Raw genomic sequence first — 14,011 nt, forward strand, 5'->3', positions numbered from 1 at the left:
TTGGGAATTTCAGTTAAATATACTAGTGTTATTAACTAGATTTATCGAAAAAAAATGTCCATTAAGAAAGAGAGTTAATAGATATTGCGAAAAAATCTTTAAAATCGAGGTTCCGCTCTCGACTGTTTCCTCCTTCAAAACTTATTTAAACGGAACGAAATTTGAGAATCTGAATAACAATGAAATAATCTGTGTCGGACCGTTTAGATTTTTTGGGTAATTGCTACCGATCTTGAGTATCATACCTTTTTTTGAGCCATATTGAAAAAGGCCGTTTTTAGAAATTTTTGATTGGCTCTAGCGTCTTTTAAAATAAAAATGGCAAAAAAATCAAAACGGTCCGACACATAAAAATAATAATAATCTGTGTTGCAAAAATCATTGCTCTGTCTACAAAAACCAGGGAGGAAATAGTCGAGAGCGTTTGTATGGAGAATTGACCTGTATCGTATCGTCTTAAAAGTTTTGATTACAAAGTGCAAAGTACAATGATAAAAAACCTAATATCGAGTAAATTATTTTGTGCATGTCGTGTTTGTTTGTAGCTAACACAATACCAGTAATTTCCACATAAAATGAAGTCCGGATGCCGAAACTAAAGTATATCAGTCCGGCTTTTAGCAGCTTTCAAACGACAGTTTTATTGAGTTTGGCAAATAAAGTGAATACATTTCGCGCTTAAAGCCGCATAGAGTTGCAGTGGAAACACAGTAACGAAATCAAAGCAGTGTGCCAACCTAGTACCTATATTTGAAGGTACACCCGAATCAATGACCCCGCACATTTTACCTAACTATTAAGTCATTAAGTAGGTAGATAAGTACATGATGATGATGAGAACCTCTTCTCTCCAGATGGATTGGACTATTAGTCCCTACGGCGGGAACCCCGTCAGAGCCGGAAGGGTACCTATTTGAATTTTCGCCACGACACATGAAGACTAAAAAATTCATAAGTGTAGAACGGGTGCTCGACCAGCCAATTTTTTAAGCAATACTTAAAGTTCGACACTCTAGGTACTTCAACCACATATTGCGGAAATTTATTATAGACGGCAGGGTCCATCACATGTGTTAACTTGTTGGATTTCGCCAATATACGGTCGATACCTACTAACTTTCCGGCATTTAGAGTGTTGTACTTGGAACACATGTTGTTAGTGTTGTCACAGAATATATACAAGTACAGAAGGCTCACTCCTTTGATGTTCACAAAATACCGCCATTCTAAATTATTACCTTCATTAACAAACGGACCGTACGCGAGCAGCCAACATTGCATTTTATTTCGCCGCGCGAAGGTCGTCGCCAATGAATGGGCCGCGAACTCGCGGCCGCTGACATGTACTTGTAGCGCGGCGATAGAATCGCGGAGTCAGCCACCCCTGGTTTTGTATGCTTCCAAGTTCTCTCTTACATAAATGGCTACCCGCATGATAACTATTGCAAGCAGTCTCAGGATTCTTATTTTTTAAAGAGTTCTTTGGCCGGGGTGTCTACAGGTACCTGAGTAACGATCCTGATAGCTCGTTTCTTAAAGCGAAAGACCCTCTTCCATTCAGCACAACGTCCCCAGAGCTCCACACCGTACTGTATTAATGAATGGACAGTGGCGAAATAGGATGTCCAGGCTACTTCTGGAGCCACAGACTTTGCAACTCGACCTAAGGCAAAGCACGCACTGCCCAGACTATCACACAGTTTATCTACTTGCTGGTGCCATTTTAAGCCGTGATCTGTAGTCGTGGATGCCTGATCTATAGTCCCGTCTGGCAGAAAGCATGAAACTTGGCATGTATAATAGCTTATAGGATTATAAGAAAAAATTGAAGTAGAAACACGCCGAGGTGTCAATGTTTCCCCTCCTCCCCACTTTTGTATCCCTGTTTTCAGTTTTTTTATATTTCCATGAAAACCGTAAAAGCTAAAACAATAACGTCTAAGAGAAGTATGTTCTCTATAAAATTCTCTACAATACTGTCTTTGGAAGTATATAGCTAGAACTTATAATTTTCAAACTATGCTCATTTTACCTTTGCCATATTTGTGTTTGGTGACCAGTAGCTGGATAAGTAAGGCCAGCGACTTTGCACTTTTGCCTGTGGCGATGCTGCTTGGTAAAATTGTTCCTTGGGTCAAACTGATCCGATTTATCCCAATAGTCATGAAATCGCACGTGACTACTCCCCACAAAGAGAAGGAGAAGGGGCCGGTTCCCTCGATGAAATCTATGCAATACTTCTTCTTGCTCTTAGCGACTAGGGCAAATCGTATATCATTTCCGTGTAATGTGTTAATCGTTTCTGAAAAAATCGTTGTACCTTTTCATACAAAAATAACGATTTTATAACAAAATAATGTTTTTTTTTATGTATTTAATTGTAACAGCCTATGGGCATTATGGGCCCTAGTCGCTAAGAGCAAGAAGAAGTATTGCATAGAATTCATCGAGGGAACCGGCCCCTTACCCTTCTCTTTGTAGGGAGTAGTCACGTGCGATTTCATGACTATTGGAATAAATCGGATCAGTTTGACCCAAGGAACAATTTTGCCAAGCAGCATCGCCACAGGCAAAAGTGCAAAGTCGCTGGCCTTACTTATCCTACTGGTCACCAAACACGAATATGGCAAAGGGAAAATGAGCATAGTTTGAAAATTATAAGTTCTATCTATATACTTCCAAAGACAGTATTGTAGAGAATTTTATAGAGAATATACTTCTCTTAGACGTTATTGTTGTAGCTTTTACGGTTTTCATGGAAATATAAAAAAACTGAAAACAGTGTCAATGTCAGTACATCTTGTACTGACATTGACTGAAATAGCATGACACGTTCGTACGTTTCCGTAACAATACGAAGGCAACTCTTTTCGCACTACATCCGTAAATCCATATCCATACTAATATTATAAATGGGAAAGTGTGTGTGTTTGTTTGTTTGTCCGTCTTTCACGGCAAAACGGAGCGACAAATTGACGAGGTATTTTAAGCGGAGATATTTGAAGTGATGGAGAGTGACATAGGCTACTTTTTGTCTCTTTCTAACGCGAGCGAAGCCGCGGGCAAGAGCTAGTAGATATATAATTTAGAGACCTTCAAGTACATATACACTCATTACACTCCAAATGAGTAACTTTCAACATTGTTTTACTAAAACTAAAGTCAAATCAATATCGTATCTTGAAAATCGCAACATGCAAAATTAAAATGGCACGGAATTGACAACGTTTCAAAATTTTCAATGTCCCTAAATCGAAAACCATTTCGAGATATACGCTTGTAGATCACATAAATAATTTTTTTAATTTTTTTTTCCGTATTTTTAGTATAAAAAATCTTAAAAATAGCTTAAAGGGGAAGTGACGTCAAATAGCTGATTTAGAGCTGCCACTATAACAAAAAAATCTTCCAGTTGGGAAAGGACTTATCACTCTTCGTAGCAAAGATATTAAAAATTTCATGGCTTAGTCTATGGTTCGTAGTCATTCACTATGGTTGACAGTGACACTTGAGTCACTTGACAGTCAGACATACCGAACTGTTTGAGCTGACTGTTAAAACTTTTTTTTTAGAAATGATTTTGTCGTTTTCTTAGGTGTATGAAACAACACATGTGACGTCACGAAGCTGTTGTCTTGACGTTTGTAACTTACGCTCTTTCTGCTCGAAGTAGTAATAAGAAGGGATTTTCTCATTAAAATAGCAGTTTTTGGAAAAATAAAAAAATACGTGTATCTTTTAGTACTGAGTTCTTTCAAACCAAACAATAAAAAGTTGTACTCAAAAATATGAAATGTTGTCAATTCAATTGAGTTGACCGCAGGTAGGTAATACCGAAGCACCCGCTGAGAATTGTGAACTTAAAGGATATTTTAAAATTCCGGAATTAATTATTCCGGTCAGTGAGCGGCGTCCACGTTCCGGAATCGGGCGGAACAGTTTGTTTCTGTTTACGGTAATGTCCTCTTTTATCTTCGGACCACCCCTTTTTTTGGTAGGCTCCGTTGATTCACTATAATCAATAAAGTTCACGTTCGTGAACAAATTCGGTGGAGTTAATTTATTATGTTAAATATTTAATGTGAAAAAACTCAACCGCAGGCAAGAGTATTTTTTGGATATTTAGACTGTATTTTAATGAATAATACTCAATAGTTGCTCGTGCAGGAGCTAAAAAAGGTTTTATTTTTATTATTAAAACTGTTTACTTCAAAATAGTAATGGCATTACAAATTCTTAAACCTTGTAAAATTCTTTAATAAGGTCAACAGAGGGGTTGAGTGAACAAAAGATTTTCTTTTCCAGAATTAATATATTTGTGTTCCTATATGTAAATATTTAAGAAGTGGAGCCACCCAAATTTCTGATGCAGGTGGCGAGTGGGGTGATTTTATGGTCAACGAGATTTAAGGCTCATAACTGTTTAAGTTTAGCCTCTAAGTCAGATTTAATCGCACTTCATTTAGATCAGTTCAGATAATCAAAAATAATAAGTAACACAACTTCAATGGGACAGATATACCTAATTTAACTACACGTGATTGTCACTGTTATCTCTGTGAAGATCATTATTAATAAAATATGAACCACGTAATTAAAAATGAACTTCACTCAATTCTTATAGTTCTTCAATCATCTTCTTTACTTTTTTTCAATTTCTAGAGTATCTTTAGTGTCTTTGACCATTACTTGCCAATAAGTGGGAGAATCATCGCTGATCAATTATTGTTTGAAAAGAAGGCCGAACGACTCTTAGAATAAATGTAGGTATCTTATAAATTTGTTATTATACTTCCTATTATATTATTTCATTTATTTTCATTGTCATCTTCAAACTCCTCAACTTCTTTACTTTTGACAGAAGACACTTCTTCAACTTTTTTATTTTCTGGAATATCCTCTGAATCCTCAGCCATCGCTTGCCAATACGTTGGCGGTTCATCGGTGGGTAAAGCATCACTCGTCAAGAAGGCATTATCTTCGTAACTGCTACATAAAGATTCAATAACTTGAAACGGGATTTCTAGTGCTAGATTTTTATGTGGATCAGGTAACCTAACCAGAGTCATTACTAAATAATCACGGAACAAAAACTTACAATTATCGAAAGAAGCACAATGTTCAGGAACCATGATTTCAGCAGTAAATTTACCTATTTCGCCGCCTGCTACTCCTTCAAATTTACATTTTGTACCTTCTACTTTTGTATGAACTTTTACCACACGACCTCCCCCAATAGTATACTGGTCAATTTCCATGAACTTCACTTTGATATCTTTGATTGATTTATTCGTGTTGTTGGAGACTTCATAATCAACTTTGACAAATTCCCCAGGTGACCGGACGGAGTTAGCAATAACAGCCTTTAAGTTGACAACACCTTTATTACTTGAAAACAATGACTTCAATTGAATCAAACTTTTTTGGTCCCCGTACACCAAAGGCTCCGTTGTCAGTCGTGGCGTCTGTCCCGAAGCCACAGTAATCTCTTTTTTGTACTTTTTGTTCAGTCTGTAAAACCCTGGCCTCTCAAATTTAATTTTTATGAAATATTTAACGTGCGAAAGAACATTGTAACGGGACGTATTTTTCTTGTAATCTATAGAAGCTGGAATATTATAAGGTAGCTGGAAACTGAACTGAGTATCGTATTCTCCTTTTGAGTAAGGTTCTCCTTTTTCGTTAGTGTACACAACGTTTTTTAAATCAACGTATATTTCTTCTTCACTATATTCCTTCTTATCCTCTGTATCTTTTAAGTAGAGGTGACCAAGTCCCTTTAAAGAAACTGTTATTGAAGTAAACTCGTAGTCTTCGTCCAGACAGTATCTTATTGCCCCGGATATGATGCTTCCTGGTTTATATAAATATCTCCCGTCGGCTGGTGTGCACAAATTTATATCACAAAAAATACCCATATCTTTGTAGACAAATAGTAATAAATATTTACACTATTTCAGGTAAAACATGTAGTGTTTTATACTCTTAAAGTAATCAATATCAATGAAAGCTATGGAAAATAGTCGCATGTTTATGTAGGTAAACGTATCAGTTGACAGATAAAAACCCAACTAGGTATCTGTTATCTTCCAGATAACGTATCGAGACAAAAAAAAGTATGTACTCAATATATTTCCAGCTGACTCATATGTATGTCATGTGACAAATGTAACTATTAGGTCTTCCGGTTAGTTTTGAGGGAAAGTTTTAAGTACCTGTCGCGACATGTTTATAAAAGTTATTTGGATATTGGATGCGATGTCTTGTAGTTTGTTGTGTAAACAGTTGAAGTAACAAAGTCATCGTAAACGCACGCATGTTTTTTATACAGTTAAAATATGGAACGCGATAAATATCATTTTCCTCATTTATTACTGTACTTTTTCGATTCGAAGAAAACTGCAGCAGAAGCTCATAGACATATTACAAATACTTATCATGAATGTGCACCTTCTTTAAAAATATGTGAATACTGGTTTCAAAAATTTAGAAGTGGTGATTTTAATTTGGAAGACAAAGAACGTACAGGGCAGCCGAAAAAATTTGATGATAGCGAATTGCAGGCGTTATTGGACGAAAACCCGACTCAAACACTACAAGAGTTGGCTGAAAAGTTGAATGTAGGCAAATCAACAGTCTCTGATCGTTTACACGCCATGGGCAAAATTCAAAAAGAAGGGAAATGGGTTCCACACGATTTGTCAGAATTAGCGATGCAAGTTCGAGTAACCATATGCGCTTCTCTACTGTCTCGTCATAAAAAGAAATCTTTTCGACACCAAATCGTCACTGGCGATGAAAAATGGATCTACTACGATAATCTAAAACGTAGAAAATCGTGGGTGGATCCAGGTCAGCCGTCCACTTCGACCCCGAAACGCGATATTCATGGACATAAGGTTTTGCTATGCATTTGGTGGGATATGAGAGGTGTAATTTATTACGAACTGTTAAAGCCAAATGAGACTGTCACTGCTAAGCGCTACAAACATCAGTTAATTAAATTGAGTCATGAATTGGACCAAAAACGACCAAGAGTTGCAAATAAAAAACAAAAGGTAATTTTACTGCACGACAATGCTCGCCCACATGTTGCAAAGACCGTAAAAGATACACTTTCAGATCTTCAGTGGGAAGTGATACCACACCCCGCATACTCGCCCGACTGTGCACCTTCCGATTATCATCTGTTTCGGTCCATGTAGCACAGCCTCGCTGATCAGCACTTCAATTCGTACGAAAGTGTCCAAAAATGGATTGATAAATGGATCGCGTCAAAAGATGAGAAGTTCTTTTATACTGGAATCCACTTGTTGCCCGAAAAATGGGAGAAGATTGTAGCTAATAATGGAAGATATTTTGATTAAAATATAAAATATATTCTTCATGAAAAGTGTAATTTATGATTTCTAATTATTCCCTTAAAACTAACCGGAAGACCTAATATTCATTCCTATTCCCGCGCACACTCCGACTGTGGAATGAACTCCATGTCGAGGTTTTCCCGAGGGTCTACAATATGGAGTTCTTCAAAAAAGGAGTGATGACCATTTGTCCCGGCCTCTGTAGTAATGTACTATTATGACCAAGCCTTAAGTGTTTGTACCTACCTATGAAGACCCTTTTTTTCTCGGCATTGGTCTTTTTAGGGTTCCGTAGTCAACTAGGAACCCTTATAGTTTCGCCATGTCTGTCTGTCCGTCCGTCCGTCCGTCCGTCCGTCCGTCCGTCCGTCCGTCCGTCCGTCCGTCCGTCCGTCCGTCCGTCCGTCCGTCCGCGGATAATCTCAGTAACCGTTAGCACTAGAAAGCTGAAATTTGGTACCAATATGTATATCAATCACGCAAATAAATTGCAATAATAAAAAATGGAAAAAAATGTTTTATTAGGGTAACCCCCCTACATGTAAAGTGGGGGCTGATATTTTTTTTCATTCCAACCCCAACGTGTGATATATTGTTGGATAGGTATTTAAAAATAAATAAGGGTTTACTAAGATCGTTTTTTGATAATATTAATATTTTCGGAAATAATCGCTCCTAAAGGAATAAAAAGTGCGTCCCCCCCCCTCTAACTTTTGAACCATATGTTTAAAAAATATGAAAAAAATCACAAAAGTAGAACTTTATAAAGACTTTCTAGGAAAATTGTTTTGAACTTGATAGGTTTAGTAGTTTTTGAGAAAAATACGTAAAACTACGGAACCCTACACTGAGCGTGGCCCGACACGCTCTTGGCCGGTTTTTTAATCCTTGGTTTTTCTTGCGGACATTAAACATCGTCATTACCTATAAAGTCTATCGGTTTATTATGAAACCCATGTTTGTGTTTAGGACGTGATGCGCATTTTGTGAGGGTTGACGAATAAAATTATTAGGCCAACTCTGTGCTACAATTTGATGAGGTTTTAATCTTGTTTTGATACGACTTTGAATCGTGGGACCTCATACAATCACGGGATGGGTAAAAAGTTACGCTGTATAATTGGCAACTGTCTCAATCAGTCCAATTAGAATGAGAGAGGGTGGTGTACCCTCAGATTTCATTTCCTACAGATCTACACTGAGAGAAAAAACAACTAGTTTTCATATTCGTTCAACAAGTTTTTTGGTTAAAATAGCGCAAATTTTTCTCAGTGTATCAGCACTGCTAAATAGCACATAATTGGAGTGACTGTATCTCGCCGCGACGTGAATCAGGCGGTTTAGCACAACTTGCGCTCGCGCGCGAATTCATACTTCAAGTCTCGCTAGATGTATGGACTCGCGACAACGCAAGTTACTAGTACTACGAGTATGCTAGCCCGCCGATGTATTTGTAAAGTTATCTATTAAAAGGGCTTTCGTGTGAAAAATAGTGAAATCGCAACCGAGCGCTTGGTCATATCGTGTGTGGTATCAAATTAAAGGGCTTTGCGAGTAGTTTACAAATATATATCACATTAAAGGACTTTTTCTACTTGGTCTAACAAAATATGAGGAAATGTCCAAAAGTGGTAATAATTGTACCGGTGAAAGGTCATTTTCAAAAAATTGCCAAAAATAAATAATAGCAATTTATAATCACTAAACGTTGCAGATTAATTAAGTACAAAAATTACTTCGATGTGATGTAGATTTTCAACGAAATTGTCACTTAATTTTAGGTAATTTCTGAAAAAAATTTAATTCGTCTTAGCCTCGTTTACAATAAAATGATAAAAATGTAGTCTGATAAGATTGTAGTACAGGATATACGAATTATAAATTTTCCTGTTTTAATATTCAAAATTGTCCAAATTTGACAAATAAGATCGACTAATTCAGCTCTATACGTGAGTTTTTCTAAACGTGCATTAGAGAAAACTTCATAATTATTTTGGGAATTAGTTTTCAAAAATCTAGTCTTATAAAAATCAAGATAATAAGATGCTCTAACTGAAACTTGAATTAAATACATCCATTGGATAACGGAAAGTGTAGTATTTCACCGACTAAAACTATCAATTTTACATTATTTGACGTTTTTTTTAAAGCACCCTTAAAATGTGACGTTGTAGCTTATCATAAAGACACAATTTGTTCATATCACACCTACTAACAACCTGGTAAGCCGTTCTTATAATAAAAATTTTATGGTTACGGCAAAATGACTTTACTAATAACAGCTATGGATAATTAGTACGGCGTTTTAGGGGCAGGTTTCTAGTCCCATTGTTTTATTTTATTCCTAACTTACAAAGCACGGAAGGTTCAAATGCCTGCAAGACGAAGGTAATATTGTATCGGAGTGTACGTAATAATGAACACACCTAAAAGGCGGCTCAGGGCGGTAATGGTGTGGGCGAGGTAATTTCCCGGCCGCCCTGGCACCACACCGCGTAAAACCATAGTCGAATTAGCACAAGTATTCGTGTTAATAAAAAAAAAACAACATTGTACCTACTTAGACTACTTTCCTTCTAGTCAAATCAGCTTCTTTTTAAGAATTGTCAAAACAAATCAAGTCGAGTGACGTCACAGTCAACTCACTTACTTATTATTTCTATCTGACTTATTAAATAGAAATTGGGTTTAAATACGCAGTAGGTACCGAAAGGTATTATATCAGCAAAAAATATCATTATGCATATTATTCTTATCCACGTTTATCCAAATCCGCTTGCATGTGTTGCGTTGCGTATGTACACGACGCGCTTGTGTGCACCCCGCGCGGCGTACGTTTGTTAGAAGATTTATAAATAAATCTTCAACACATGCAAGCGGATTTGGATAAACGTGGATAAGAATAATATGCAATAATAGTAATTTACTGGTTTTATACCACATATGCTATAGGCAAGTTCATCGTCATCATCATAAGAGAGTAGGGAATAAATGTCAGTCGGTATTTTAGTTAACAAGTGCAACTTCGTATTAGTAGTAAAGTACCTATTTATTTTTTGAATATCATTAATATAATTCATTTATTTATAAACAACATAAAAATAATACAATAAACACTTAAATTAAAACTTACAATAAAACTTATAAATAAAATATTTGGCCCAGGTCTTGCTCGTTGGGTAAGGTGCCCAGAAGGCTGGCCGCATTGCCCCGCTGGATAGCAATGCTGATCCGCTGAGCAAGGTATTGACCAGCCCTCTGGTCACCAGAAGCGTCTATAAGGCGCTTAGATAGCTCCTTGTAGAGGCAACGCGCACTTGGCCCCCACGGCCCCATGGTTTCGACCCCAAACGCCGCAAATATGTAACTACTGCCGAGGGTGACATACTTGCGACGCTTGAGGTCTTCAGCCAATGATGCAGCCGCCCCAGCACCAACTTTGGTGCCTGGAACATGGGACGGCGCCAGGGTATCTACACAAGTAGCATCCCAGACAAGCGGCCGACCCATACTCCAAGGCACCAGCGTCATTCCGTCAGGCCTCTTGCCGTCAACCCTGGCCAGTCCATTGGGTTCGAGGACGGCCGGCACTTTTGCACTAACAAGGGCCCTCCGGATGACATCGTTGAGGCTGGCGTGGCGAGGAATTCTCCCAGCACTTCGGATGCATGAAAGGCGGTCCCTTGTTAGACGACAGAGAGGTTCGTCCCATTGCCTCTGCGAACATGGGTTGACAGGCGGGTCTGTGTTGGGGCATTTAATATAATATTTAGATTTGTACCTACTCTAACAATGAGTCACTGACACTGACAATGCCAATGTAGACAATATCAGTCACTCGCGGTAACCTTAAACGTTTCATGCATACAATGAATTGATACAAAATTAATGTTTTTGAATACAAGTCTCCTGGTTCACGTGATAAAACCCCGTTTTGATTTGATAATATGAGTTCAGTGATTGACTCGAAATTCAGTCGCATGTGTAGCGGACGTAACAGGCGAAATATCATATTGCAGTCCAAAAAGTAGTTATACTCCGTTGTTATTTATTATTGTATGAACAAGATGTAGGTACATTTATTCCACACTGTTCATATTGAAGTGAGTCAAGTACCTATCGTATGTCAAGTGTCAAGTATTGTAGGTATCGTTTCTAATCAAGCGAAAGCAAAGGTTTCCGTCCCAGTTTGAAGAAAAAAATGCTATCATATAAATTAAAACATTATGTCCGCTCATGACAGGTGCTGGGCAACGATACAGTTTGTCCATCCGAATCGATTCATGCACTTACACTTTCAAAGCCTCCTACATGTTAGTAGCCACTTTAGCGATCCAGTTAAATCCAAAACCACAAAAAGAAATTGAAAAACCCAAGTGTTATTGGAGAACAGTGTTAAATTTCAGTGGTTCGGAAGCCGGGTCGACCTGTTACGCCCTCCGCTGTAAGCCTGTAACGCGCGCGGCGCATGCAAGCCGAATGGCCTAGAATTAAATGCAGCCGCGTTGCCATAGTGAACTAGCGCACGTAGTACACTTTTCATATACTACTAGCTTTTGCCCGCTCGCGTTAGAAAGAGACAAAAAGTAGCCTGTCACTCTCCATCCCTTCAACTATTTCCACTTAAAAAATCATGTCAATTCGTCGCTCCGTTTTGCCGTGAAAGACGGACAAACAAACAGACACACACACTTTCCCATTTATAGTATTAGTATGGATATACTACACTTAATAGAGTCTGCTGAACCATCTACATCATCATCACATCAACCCTTTATAGCCCACTGCTGAGCATAGGCCTCTCTTCTAGTACGTCACTTCTCACGATCCTGACCTAGTCTCAACCAGTAGTGACCCGTAATTTTGTAAGCAGCCACCATTCCGGTAACATTTTAGTCCACCTTCCATCACTCCACAACAATCTACATCAATACGGCGTTACCTTGTAAGTAGTTACCTACAGTAAACATCTAAACTAAGTATTGGAAAACTGCAGAGAATTTACACGTTGGTAGTACGTACTTGTAGAGGTGACACTTTGCTGGGACGTCAGTCTTCCGCGACCACGGCCAGTGCAACCTGGCCGAAACGTTGGGAAAAAAGGTAAAATCATGTTTGACCTATAAGTATGTGACTTTAAACTTGTGTACAAAGCGCGAGAACTTAAAGTTTATAATGTCCATTTTTACCCTCGTCTATACATACTTTGGTCTTCACTTCGTTCAGACCAAAAATTGCCTCGGGTAAAAATGGGTCATTTATGCCCTTGTTGTACAATCTACTATTATTATTAAATAGCCTACTTTTCTATTTTCTCATTACCTTCAGCGTATTCCATTAACGCAGGCGCTAACGTAATGTGCTCCTCGCTCGGTATAAAATCTGCTTTACCTGTTATCTCTACTATGTTACAATTATTTAAATTTATATCAGTAGTCTTTTGAGTATATTGACATGTTGTACCGACCCCACATAACGTGGGATAAGGGTAGGAGGAAGAAGAAGTCTTTTGAGTATAATATAATATGCTACCTTGGTATTAGCGAATAATAGTACATTGCGCAACAAGGGGTGAAAGTTGAATATTACTAACGAGAGTAATTTAAATCGCGACGTCTTGCCGGAGCTCCCTAGGGAGAACGTTTTTTCTATAACTCACGCTCCGCCTGCGTGCAATAGCACATTTAGTGTGCGGGTGTGATGAAGAAATAATTAGGTAGAATAATATATTGTGATCTCTTATCTTTCGTATTCCCATTGCACGAGAATATAAAATGGGTGGATTCTTCTACAAACCTTAATTCATATTATTAGACAACAAAAACTGTAATATTACTTTAAAAAAAGCCTTTTTTTGTGACTTACTTCTTCTAAATATGGAGAGATAGTAGAAATTAGTTACGTAGTAGATTAAAGCTATAAGAAAAGACTTGTTTAAGAAAAACCAATAAATACGTAGGACCAACTAAAAATAGATTGTGACAAAATATAACTGTCTCAAACTATTTAGTTGGTCCCGCCACTGGTCACCACGCAGATTGGTGGCGTGAATGCAAATGACTGGACTCATTTGCATTTGCGCCCCGCTAACGGAAAGTAATGTTGCAAAATGCAATTCCGAAGTAATTCCACAATATTCAACTGTATTTTGCTAAGTTATTAAAGCTTTGCATAAATATTAATATTTCGACTATTCATTGCAGATATTTATCGTTAAAAGACAAAGTTTATACGAAAAGTGTTCGGTATAACCTACAAATAAAATGGACGGCTAGTTTGACTCGTAGAACTGAAAATTTTTGAAAGGAAAAATTATTTCGATCACTAAAAAAATAAAGATTATTAGCAATAAAACGGAACTGGATATAACGGTCTCTCCTGACTTTATCATGTCGAACACGAAAGTAGAACTCTTGGTCAAGTTTACGGCACTGTAAACTTTTGATTGTTTTTCTGCTGACCGTACTAATGTTGAGCTGTAAATGTTTTGTCATAAAAATGGAGCACAAAGGAATGGCTCAGTCGGACTACAAACTTGTTTGCTAAGATGGTACAACTGCTTCAAGTATTTACTTGGGTTTTAGTTTCTCGCTGCTGGGCTTAATTTGTAGCTAGCTTACGAAAAATAAGAAAAAGTTGGAGCTTGG

General features: G+C 37.7%; 1 protein-coding gene across 1 annotated transcript in view; it reads left to right on the forward strand.

Annotated features, from left to right (window-relative positions):
- LOC125242552 overlaps positions 1-14,011 on the forward strand; it is an 84,619-nt gene that overhangs the window by 4,218 nt on the left and 66,390 nt on the right. The window lies entirely within an intron of this gene.

This window comes from Leguminivora glycinivorella, chromosome 1, assembly GCF_023078275.1.
Source record: "Leguminivora glycinivorella isolate SPB_JAAS2020 chromosome 1, LegGlyc_1.1, whole genome shotgun sequence".
Classification (NCBI taxonomy): domain Eukaryota; kingdom Metazoa; phylum Arthropoda; class Insecta; order Lepidoptera; family Tortricidae; genus Leguminivora; species Leguminivora glycinivorella.